Genomic DNA, 9,684 nt, shown 5'->3' with positions numbered 1-9,684 from the left:
GAATCTTGGCCAATGTCTGTATCCTTCTTACAAGTGTAACAATATTGTAGTGGGGCCGAGTGAACTGTGGTGTCAGAGCGATGATCAATAATGGTTTTACTCCCTAAGAGGTGTACCTTACCAGTCACCAAATCCACTCTCAGGACAGAGTCTTGGAATTGCAAATAGACATGATTTTTAGACCAATCGTGAACCATTTGTGCTTCCCTCATGAATGGTCGTCCTAAAATCATTTCATATGACATAAGGTGTTTAGAGAAATCCATTACAATGAACGTATGTCGTACCTTGTGTCCTAGAACTTTGATCTTAAGATCCTTGAGCATCCCCATAGGTTTGGCTATGGTACCATTTGCCATCTTTACCACAATGTTAGTAACACTGAGGCGGGGTTTTCCCATGGATTCCCAACAATCTTTTGTAACGATGCTAACTCCCGCACCACCATCAAGAATTCCCTTTATAGTTAATCCCTTGGTAGTGATGGGTAGGGTCGCATTAGACTCGTCGCCTTCAAAATACTGCCCTAATTCGTTAATGGGTACCTCGATCACAGACTCGTGTCCATCTAAGTCAAGTGATTGCACATGATTTTCCTCATCAATCATAATCGAGTCAGGCCTATTTGGTTGCGCAAACTGCGGTAATCCCGTTCGTAGCTCTCCGTTAAGGAATGCTCGAAGTGCAAGGAATAACTCAGGATCTCCATACAGCTTTGCTATGATCGTGGTTCGGACCTGAGAAGACATGAAGTCCACTAGTTTGGCAACATTCATTGGCGTTTTGCAGGGTGTAGGTCCTTGACTAGGAACTGGTGAGGATGGAATCTCATATTCCTCAATGGGATCAGGTATTCCTTCATTAAACATCCTTTCCAACAAGAAAGGTGTATGCTCACTTTCTGATGTCCTGTCCTCACTCCCTTCTTGGATGATACTAGATATGGCTAACGGTCTATGGTTCATGTGGGGTGGATGAACTTGCGTGGGAAACACTGTGTCATGAATTTTGATATGCATGGGTTCTGGTTCTAGTTTCCTTTGAGTCTCCTCCACTAAACCTCTTAGATGTTTCACCTGCTTAATCTCGTCTACAGGGTTTGGGTACGTCCCAATCTTCTTTTTACGATTCTTCCCTTTTTGCCCCTGCGGTTTATCTTGGGGGTCTTGGATTGGATTTGGAAACACTTGTGGTGTTTTCAGAGGCTCTTTATGGTTTTCTCTTATTCGGTTTTCATTTGGTTCCATGTTACGGTTTTCTTTGTCGGTCTTTCCCTTTGTGGTATTGGTTCTAGTCTCCATTGTCTCGACTGAATCTGAATCATCCTCGAGGTCATTCATATACACGGGGTCATCTCCTGTTCCTATGTTTGTTTTGGAACTTGGCTTTGAATTTTCCGTATTCTGCGACTTCTTCCTTTGTGTCTTCTTTTTCTTTGCTTGGATAACTGACGCGGTCTCTCTCTCTTCGAGGATATGTCCTGGCCCTTGAAGCATGGACCGTGTAATCGCATAAGCGGGTGCGACGGGTGGTATTGGCGATGTCACACTAGCAATTTCGACCAAATTCAGGGGTGTTATTTTAGGCGCATTTGGGTTATAGGGACATTGGGCAATCAAGTGATCTATGCCACAACGATTACATGTGAGTATTGGCATTGCAAACGTGCTCCCTTGATTCACTTGCATCTGTGCAGCATTCTTTTGTAGCCTAATAGGGCACTCCGCTACTCGATGTGGTCCACCACACTCGTAGCATTGAAGAGGTGGCCTCCTAGCCTGGGTGTTGATATTTTGACCTCTGGATGCGAGAGCAACAGCTTGATAAACCGGCTTGACTTGCCCCCAACAATCTTCCATGTAGTATATAGGACACTCTTCCAATGTATCAAGTCCGTAGGCAATACTAGTGTCTATTTCCTCCTCACAGCCATCTGCATAAGCATTTGATGGCTCGCAACCCACTTGGTTCATAGGGGCGACTCTTGGATGCGGGGGCTGCGGTCCTAGCACAGGAGGTGGTAGCGGTGTAGCTTGTACAACATTTTGAGATCTAGGGACCATGTGTTGCGGTAGTTGCTCAACAGGTGGAGTAGGCATCAATACAGGAGCTCGAGGCGCATCCGTCCAGGCTACAGGTGGTCTATTTGCCATCATACGTTTGATCATTAAACAATCCTTAGCTTGGTGACCATACCTACCACATGCGTTGCAAGTTCCATTAAATTTTACTCTAAACGTAGGGCACTCACTAGTGCTATGTGGACCTAAGCAAATGGAACACCATTGTTGCTCCCTTCTTGGATACATGTGACTATTTTGAGGGGGTCGATTATCCTTAAGAGACTCTTGGATTGCCTTGGTGAGGTCTGTCAAGAATGTCTCAAATACCTTTGGCTCATTGGCAATGGGCTTTGCAGTCATGGGTTCATACTCAATGGCTTGTGAGCTAGTGGATCTCGTGTCAGTAGACACCCTCATGCCTGCTATCATCAAGTTGTCCTCTAATTGGATTGCATTGGCAGTGACATCTTCCCAGGTTGTGATACCTCTAATCACTAGTCCATTATAGATTCCTTCATTCCTCAACCCTCGAATGAATCGATCAAGCAGTTGGTTATTGTTGAAGCGCTCATTTACAGGGCAGCGAGAGTTTAAGTGCTTTAGACGACTAATGAAGTCCCTTACTGACTCTCCTTCCTTACGTTCGGCCTTCTGTAGCTGAGATGCTACACCCCAAAGCACACCTTCTCGTATGTACTCCTTTAGAAACAACCTTCGAAGGGTAGGGTAGATTGTTTTCTCGTCCACCCTTAGGGTCCTATACCAATCTCCAGCCTTCCCACTTAATGTCAAGCTTAAGGCATTGCACTTATGTAGTTCGTTACGTTCCCCTAAGGAATCACATACTTGTTCAAACACTTCAATGTGTTTTCTAGCATCTTCGTCCCCATTGAATTTTTGCGTGAGTTTGGCAATTTGTACTGCCTTACTTCTAGGCTCTCTATCAGATGCATGACGCATATTTTCCGCGATAGATCGACCTATGGTTTGAGCAAACGCTGCCAAGTCACCTATGTGAGGAGGTAGGGCCGGTGGAGGTACTCTTGGAATCATATGTGGGAGAGGAACGGGTACCGGTCTTGGCATATGTGTGGATGATGCAGGATATGGAACATAACCGGGCATAGGTCCACTCGGATAAGAGCTAGGGAGCGGCACTCGAGGAGCATAAGCAAGTGGTACAATTGGAGGTGTGGGGGCCATGTGTGCATAAGAGCCTAGAGGCACATATGGTCGAGGCCCCATATTAGGTACTACGACACTAGGTAGTGGCACTGCGCTAACAGTAGATGTCATCGGTACATTCTCTGTCAGGCTTATCCCTGGAGTGAGCACTGTGTTTTCCTTGATAGAGGGTTGAGCCAAGTTAGGGAAGCTAAAGTTTTCGCTCGGAGGCTCAGATTGCATAGAGACCCCAGGTGAAATGACGTAAGATGGGTCCATGGGGCTCATTAGAGGAGTCTCCATTTGTGATAGAGTAGGCTGTTGAGCCTTGCTCGTATCCAGAAATCTCATGGGGCCAGTTGAGAGTATATTTACCCCTCGGTTTTGCCTTTCTGATTGAATAATGCCATGGATAACATTACAGATCATTTTCTGTTGATCTTCGATGCTCGTGGCACTAGAGGTGGATTGTACAATCTCTATCCATCCTACATGGTAGGCGTGGCCAGAGTGTAGATCCGTCAACACCTCAGTGTGGAGGTCGTATGTCCAATGATCATTAATGAACAATCCTTCTAGAGTCGACGTGTTAACGGTTTCTTGTGAGGTAGAAGCAATGTTGCTCCCCGTGGTTTTACTTGTCACCAACGGTACTCTAGAGGGAACTTCTGAAGGAGGCAGCTCAGCAGGGCCTTCTTGGTAAGAAGTTGGCAGGATATCCACATGGACACTCTTTGGGGGTGTGGGGTCCACGTGCGATGTGAAAGGAGAGTCCACTTCCCCACCCCCTTCGTGTGCTTCATTTGCATCAGGTTCCGAGCGAGTAGCTCTACCTAATGTTTCCATGAAACGGCTAAACATACTAGTACTAGGCTGTGGAGCTTCGGGAGGTGCATGGCCTTCTCTCTCAGTGTTTTGGGTAGGGTATGCTTCCATGATTTCTGAGTCGGAGGAGGAATCACTAGCGGCTATTTTAGGGTCTTGGGTGGTGCTACCTTGTGTCCCCGCTGAGGGTCTAGAGCTTATCGTGGATGGGTAATGGGTGTCCGTATGAACAGAGGCACCCTCAATATGCTCGTGTTCTAGCACCCGCCCAGAGCGTAAGTGCATGTGCTTTTGATACCCTAAGGTGTCAAAAAGCTGCTCTAGGAGGCCTTGTGACTAGTTTTTAGCGTGTTTTTTGTTTGTTTTTTTGCTAGATTTTTTAGAGCGTGTCGTGGAATGGGCCGTGTGATAGCTCGAAACGAGCGTATCGATCAGAGGGTCGTGTCGTGCTTTACAGCCCTCCGTTTGGTCACTCTATGCTCTCGGAATCCCTAAAACTGTCAATTTCCAGTAGGGAACTAGGCCCAAACTAGAAAGTCTAAGGGTGCAAGTGGGAAGAGAAAGGAGGAGAGTGGAGGACTTGTCCCACATGCTCTCATTCTCTCTTGAGGGAGTAGGGTATATATATAAGAGTGAGTCTGGTATATATCATAAGACTGAGGCCTGAGGCCTGGGCCTGGGCTTGGGCTTGGGAAAACGATCCAGATCTACCTTTTATACAAACCAACCCGTCCGTTTTAAGAGTCACGTTTTTTATTTTCGAAAATTTCGCCGCCCGCTCGCTCGCGTTTTTAATTTCCGTGTTTTTTTACTCTTTTTTTTTTTTGAAAAAAAATTTTTTTTTCATAAATTTTTTTTTTCTTTTTCTTTTTTGTGCAGAAAATACAGAAATTGAAAACGCAGATATGCAAAAAATGCAGATATGCAGAAAATTAAAAAAACGCAGAAATTGTAGGAAATTGCAGCAGAAAAAACGCAGAAATTGCAGAAATTGCAGAAAAAAACGCAGAACTACAAAAAATTGCAGAAATTGAAAACGCCGAACTTGAAAATGCAGAAATTGCGGAAATTGAAAAAACGCAGACAATAGCAGAAATTGAAACTTGACAGCAAATGCAGAAAACGCAAAAAACAGAAATCTCCACACACTCCTTCCCTGCTTTTCCTATGATAGAAATTGCACCACAAGGAAGCGTAAAGTGCTAACCGAGCTTAGTATAGGGCATATCCCCGGCAGCGGCGCCAAAAATGTGCGCTCCTTGCCGCACTGTCGAAGCAAGGGACTTGCCAATACACCGTGTGCGAGCCACAAACGGCTCCAAGCACACAACAAGCCTAAACTAGCAAGCTCAAGAGAACAAAGGGTGTGTCACTCACCGCTCTACGCTCGCCTTTGTGGTGGATTCCTCGCCGCGATGAAGAAGAAGCTGCAGTCGTGCCGCGCTCAACCGCTTCGCCGCCGTCGTGCCTTCGTAATGCTCGATCGCACACACACTCTCCCTCTCTCTCTCTCTCTCACACACACACACAAGGAGGTGAAGAAGAAGAAGATGGAGATGGAGATGGAGCAAGAGCACTCTTCAATTGCACAAATGAGAGAATGAGTAAAAATTAGGTTTAGTTGGCTTTTATAGGAGCTCACCCCATTCACACTTGGGCGCCCATGCTTAGCCAACTAACCCTAGCATGTCCAAGTTAAAGTGCGCCTCTCATCGACGATCACTCTACCTTTCCCTATTGGTCCGACAAGCCCGGTACCTGACTCTACCAAATACATAATACGCGTCCATCGTAGGTGATGGGTGTCCGTGAGCCGTGAGGGTTAACAGTAACAAAAAATTTAAACCATTTGTACGCTATAAACATTAAATTGCAATATAATCAAACGCATAAACAGTTGTAAAGGTAAAAAATTAAACAAGTCTGGGGTCGCTAATTTAACGGTCGAAAGGCACTAAAGATCGACTATTAATACCATGGATAAGCTTCTTAATTTTCTCTGGTCAATTAAGTTGTTTAATCACGAGAGCCAAGTATTTTATGTTCGAGGGCTGACTAGAGGCTATACCTAGAAGACCTTGTAGTTAAGCTGCAATAAAGGGAATTTCTCATGAAATCATCGCCTGACTGATTACCTTTTTTTTGACCCCCCAAAAGTCTTTTTGATTTACTTTTGATGTGTGTGCTTATTTTGTATGCCTTGGGTTTTTTGCTTTTCAAGGAAAAGCACCCACACTGGGAACCTCTAGGGCTCTAGTACCATAGGCGATACATGTGAGTGGAGTACCAAATCAAGCTGAGGTTTCTCTTCCAGCTTAAGATTTTACATTGTGGCACTTTGATTTTTTGTTTGTTCTTTTTCAGCATTTTAATTTTGTAACTTTGGGGGGTCATATAACACTGTTAACCTCCCCAGGCTCATCACACTAGTAAACTCCCTTTATAAAACTTAAGCTAAAGGTCAATAGGGTCAAGCCCACTAGAAAGCCCTAGTACATTTCACACAATGCTACCTAAATCGAATTAAGAACCTAAGTAACCATTAATTATTAGGAAGTCATTCCCCATGGTATTAAGAGAAGATCTCTAACACCTAACTTGGTCAAACTAGCTTAGTCAGACTGCTTGATTTTTAAACCTCAACAAGTGATTATGACAAAAATTACATTGAATTTAATGTTTGATACTAAGCAAATGCGTTGAATATTTTGCTACCAATCACAATTAAAGCAGACAAACATTGATGCAAAAAGATAAGGGGCAATGCTAATGGACAAGAAACACCTGTTTGTGTTGATGGTCGCACTTGATTTGAAGTGTGAACGAGAGAAAGATTCCATGAAGGTCCAAATCCTAACCACATCAACACGTTCCTGTACACACGAGGAAACACAAAGAATACCTCTAGGAGGCACATCAGTGGGAAAAAGGAAATTTGCTAATCACTCAACTCTAAAACAAAAACACTCCTATTGTAATAATCCTACCTACCCTCCATCACTCGAGTTTTTGTTTTATGACGTAGGTTTCTGTTTCACTGTACCGGATGTGACATGTGTAGGTCTGGTCAATGTTTTGACTTTTATTGTGCATACTCGTTTGCTAATTGCTCTTGCTCTTTATTATTTTTGTTTTTTGTGAGTATAAGGTTTTATATATACATTCCCTAAGATTGGGAGATTGAGATGTCAGGGAAAGAAGGTTGAGAGGGAAGCAAGTAAATGATGGATGTCAGCAAACACTCCCCCCTTCCTTGGGTAGATCATACCATTTGAAATGTGTTCATCACCCTTTGAAACCAATTGTCCCAAGTTGTTATAGGTGAAGGCTTTAACCAATAGTTTTCAACCGCCCTATGCGTTTCATCTAGTTGCAAGGGTGGTAAGGTACTCTCCCATGATTGTATTTGCAACATTGTTGTAGGTTGCGAACTTACAATGGGAGGTGGAAACTCTTTTTTGCTTGTATGGATATGTACAATGGTAGGTGGAGGTTGTGTCGAAGCTTCTATTTCTGTATGGGAACTACACGAAGAGCAAGAAGCTTCATTTGACTTCCCTGTTCTTGAGCTAAGTGGAACAAATCGTTCTTTCTTTGATACCCAAACTAGCTCTGGAGCGGGTGTGTAGCATTCTGTGATTTTTTTCTTTCGGCGATCGTTGATTCGTCTTGGAGCTACGGGATTGGGCTCACATGGGTCAGGTGATAGGTAAGAACACAATCTACGTTTTGGCACCCATTTCCTTGATAGTAGCCTTGGGCTTTCAATAGTCATTTAGGAATCCAACACAACCTTTCTTTACATTTCTTGGGGCGAGTTGGACGTTTCTTACAAGGCTTCTTTTTTTTAACACTAGCTATGGTTGCTAAAGAAGCTTTAGGGACCCACTTGTATTTTTTCTTCGTTACATTAGGATGAGTCTTGTCAGAAGCTATATGCATTGCTTCTAGCATATTTAAGGGTACAAGTGGTGGCATTTCATCCCCCTTAGGTGTTACCCAAGTTGTCCCTCTATTTCCCCAAGTGTCTATGGTTGCTGCTAGGTAGACCCAATCCACATTGTCTGACTCAGTCATCCCAGGTAGTACATCCATATAAGGAGAATCTTCCCCAACATCAGTGTCCGCTTTACACATGTAAAAATATTGCAATGGGGCCGAGTGAACTGTGGTGTTAGATCTATGATCAATTATAAACTATTTCCTAGAGGATGTGCTTGACCAGTTACAAGATCCACTCGAATGACAAAATCTTGGAACTGCAGGTAAGTAGACGTGGTTTTTAGACTAGTCATGCACCATTTTTGCTTCCCTCATGAAAGGACGTCCTAAGATCATCTCCGATGCCATAGTGTGTTTGGAGAAATCCATAACAATGAAGGTAATTCTTATTTTATGTCCAAAGACCTTGATCTTGAGGTCTTCTAGCATCCCAATAGGTTTAACAATAGACCCATTGGCCATCTTCACTACTATAGTTGTGGTCGCAAGGTGAGGTCTTCCCATAGTTTCCTTGTAATTTTTAGTCACAATGCTAACCCCAACGCCACCATCAAGGATTCCCTTCACATTTAATCCCTTAGTAGTGATTGGTATGGTCGCATTGGATTCATCACCCTCAAAGAATTGTCCCAACTACTTAACAGGTATTTCTATAACAAGGTTCTCATCTAGGTTGGGTTGTGGATCTAAGTGTTCCTCCTCTATTGGCATCTCTCTCGCTCCATCCATCTGTGCAAATTGTGATAGTCCAAACTTCAGTTCTCCATTGAGGAGAGCTTGAAGAGCTGAGACTAGCTCAGGGTCTTTATATAGTAGGGAACACGGTGTCTGTAATCTAGATCTGCCTAGGTGCTGGTTCTAGATCCCTTTGGGTATCTTCTACCAAATTCCTTAATTGCTTGACTCGCTCAATCTCCTCTGTAGGGTTTGGATAAGTTCCTATCTTCTTCTTGGATCCTGGCCATTGTGGCTCATGAAGATCTTCCTTGTTGGTTTCTATCTTAGTGGTCATTTTGGTCTCCATGGTTTCACCTGAATCAGAATCTTCTTCAACGTCGTTCATATATACGGGGTCGTCACCAGTCCCTATGTTGGTCTTTGAACTGGAGTCTGACTTCGCTGCTTTTTGCGATCTCTTCCTTCGTGTTTTCTTCTTTTTTTGAGATTGGGCAATTGATGTCGTGTCTCTTTCCTCAAGAATATAATTTTGTTTTTGGAGCATCGATCGTGTGAGTACGTTTACTGGTACCACATGTGTACTTTGTGATGGATCCTCGGTAACTTCAATCAAATTTAATGGCGTGATCTTCAGTGCATTTGGATTATTTGGACATTGGGCAATCAAATGATCTATGCCACATCGATTACACATGAGTATCGGCATTGTAGACATGCTCGCTTGATTGGTTTGCATTAGTGTGGCGTTCTTCTGTAGCCTAATAGGACACTCGGCTACACGATGTGGACCTCCACACTCATAGCATTGAAGAGGTGGTCTCTTAGCAGTGTAATTGATATTTTGGCCTCTTGCAGCAAGAGGAGCTACTTGATAAACATGTTTGACTTGTCCCCAATAGTCTTCCATGTAGTAATGTGGACTTTCTTCAAGCACATCCATCCCATAGGCAAT

This window comes from Adiantum capillus-veneris, chromosome 22, assembly GCF_014529385.1.
Source record: "Adiantum capillus-veneris isolate H3 chromosome 22, ASM1452938v2, whole genome shotgun sequence".
Taxonomy (NCBI): Eukaryota; Viridiplantae; Streptophyta; class Polypodiopsida; order Polypodiales; family Pteridaceae; genus Adiantum; species Adiantum capillus-veneris.
Note: the sequence above shows the minus strand (reverse complement) of the source record.